Source organism: Lolium rigidum, chromosome 3, assembly GCF_022539505.1.
Source record: "Lolium rigidum isolate FL_2022 chromosome 3, APGP_CSIRO_Lrig_0.1, whole genome shotgun sequence".
Taxonomy (NCBI): domain Eukaryota; kingdom Viridiplantae; phylum Streptophyta; class Magnoliopsida; order Poales; family Poaceae; genus Lolium; species Lolium rigidum.
In genome coordinates, this window is record NC_061510.1 from 163,740,050 (window position 1) to 163,742,367 (window position 2,318).

Here is a 2,318-nt window from a genome sequence, read left to right on the forward strand (position 1 = left end):
GGCCGCCTTCATCGGTGACTTCCACCTCGACCGTTCTATCGGATCGGTGTCGCCAACCTTCGTCCGGCCGAGAGTCCGCCGACCGTCGGCAACCGAGCAACAAGTATTTTCAACCGCTACCTTCATGTTCTCATGGCGCAGCTTCAGCCCAAGATCTTCCGATGTATTGAACATCTTGGCGAGGTCAAGGAAAGTCGAAGGTTCCTCTTTCTTCGGGAAGAAGTAGGGGAACAACGCCGACAAAGCCCCACTGGCATTGGCCACACCTTCACGAATTTCGCGTCCATGGGACTCTAGAAGAGAAAGTGCGTCAAGGAGAGGGTCATTGACAGATTTCTCCAGATCAAAATCTTGGTTGGTTTGAGCTGCCACATAAAACAGAATGTTAGTCGAAAACCAAGAAACAAGAAGTACAAACAAAAAAGAAGGGACAAGCGATATTACTCAGCGTGCGTCGACTTTGCGAATTCAAGCGCTTGATGATCCCTTGTTCTCGTGCAACCTGTGCAGATTTTTGCTCGTGCAAGGCAGATTCAGCATCTTTGAGCCTTTGCTGCAATTCTTCGACACTAGCAGCCTTTGCCTTGGCATCATCAGCTTCAGCTCTGGCTTCGCTAGCGGCAAGCTCAGCCTTCTTGCGAGCCGTTTCACTTTTCTCAAGATTCCGAGAAAGTGTCTCGGCACGTTTGTTAGCCTCCGCAAGTTTTTCTGTTGAGAAAGGAAAAGAAAGAGAAGAAAGATTCAAAATAGCGACAAGCAGAAGGAGTAAAAATTCAAGGAAAAACAGCAAGTACAACAGTCGTTACCTTCGGCTCTGCTGGCATACTCGCGGTACCCAATAAATTGGGACCCGATGCGGATGAGATCCTTGATCATAGGCTGTCAAAGAAAAAAGTAAGAATGGGAAAAACTTCGGCATCACAAGAGTAAGGGTCCGCAAAAGCAAAATAGAGGAAATATAGATCTCGATAAACTCACATCATCTAAGAGCTGCGACGAAGAGCTGCCCAATTGAGGAGGAGGCTCAACGACCATTTCAACCCTTGCCCTTTTTGGCGAAGGGACAAGGGGGCTTGACGGTGGAGTAGTAGTGACGACGTTTTGTTGGGGAGACGATGTTTCATCTCCTTCAACTAACGTGTCTGAAACAAGCACGGTACGTGACGTGCTGGTCCGAGGAGCTACGTCAGTAACTGGTACTTCTTCCTCATCACTAGTAAACAAAAATCGACAGTACAAAAAGCAAGACAGAGTTAAATCTTTCGAGTACATCAAAAAGAGGAGGAGAGATAAAATTGACTTACGAGCCGATGAGGGACTCAAAATAAGGATCATAAGCTGCCTTCGGATCAGAAGGAACAACTTCTTCAGCCTTAGAAATGCCAGAATCCTCGACTTCAGTCCTTTTCCTTTTGTTCTTCGGAGAAACAGCAGGAGGAAGGGATTCAGTCGATTCACTGGCCTCAGACTCAGCCTCTCTCTCATGAGAAGCCGCAGATTTGTGAGAACCCGCAACTTCACTTTCAGGAACAGAAGAGCCCTGAGTATCGTCGGCAACGATGGTCATTTCTTCGACCTCTCCACCCTCAGGAAGAGGAGGAAGGGAAGTTATACTAGGATGATCCTGAAAAAATAGAAACCAAAGAAAAAGTAAAGACATGACAGTACAATGAGATGCAAGAAAAAAGGTGCAACAAGATAAAAACGCGGAAAGACAAAATACCTTGGGGAGTGGATTGGTGGAGCTGTATGGTTCCACACGACAAGAAGAAGGAACTGGATCTTTGCCCAGGCGAGAAAGTCTTCGAACCAACTTCTCCAAGTCCTTGGTGGAAAGGTCACCGGAGATTCTGTTGGCGTCATTTTCACCAGAGTACGTCCAAAGGGGATTTTTGCGAGCCTGAAGAGGCTGCACTCTAATCCTAAGGAAGTAGGCAGTGATTTGAACACCAGATAGCTCCTCGCCTCGAGTATTCTGAAGCTGGCGAATGCGAGACATGAGCGCCTCTGTCGCCTTTTTCTCTTCCTCAGAAGCTTCGGCATCCCAAGAACGGCGACGTTGGATTTTGGCATTTCCGTCGAAAGGAACTATGTTGTGCTCAACGAGTTGGCGCTTTCTTCGTGAATGTAAAGCCACCTCTTGCGCCATCCTTGGACAGAATCGGGAAACTTGACGTCGAAATAATCGACATCGGTACGAACACAGATAACAACGCCACCTATGTTATAAGTGACGTTGTGGGAGCCATTGCGGCGGATGCAGAAGATGCGTTTCCAAAGAGCCCAATTAGGAGCGACTCCAAGAAAGCATTCGCAAA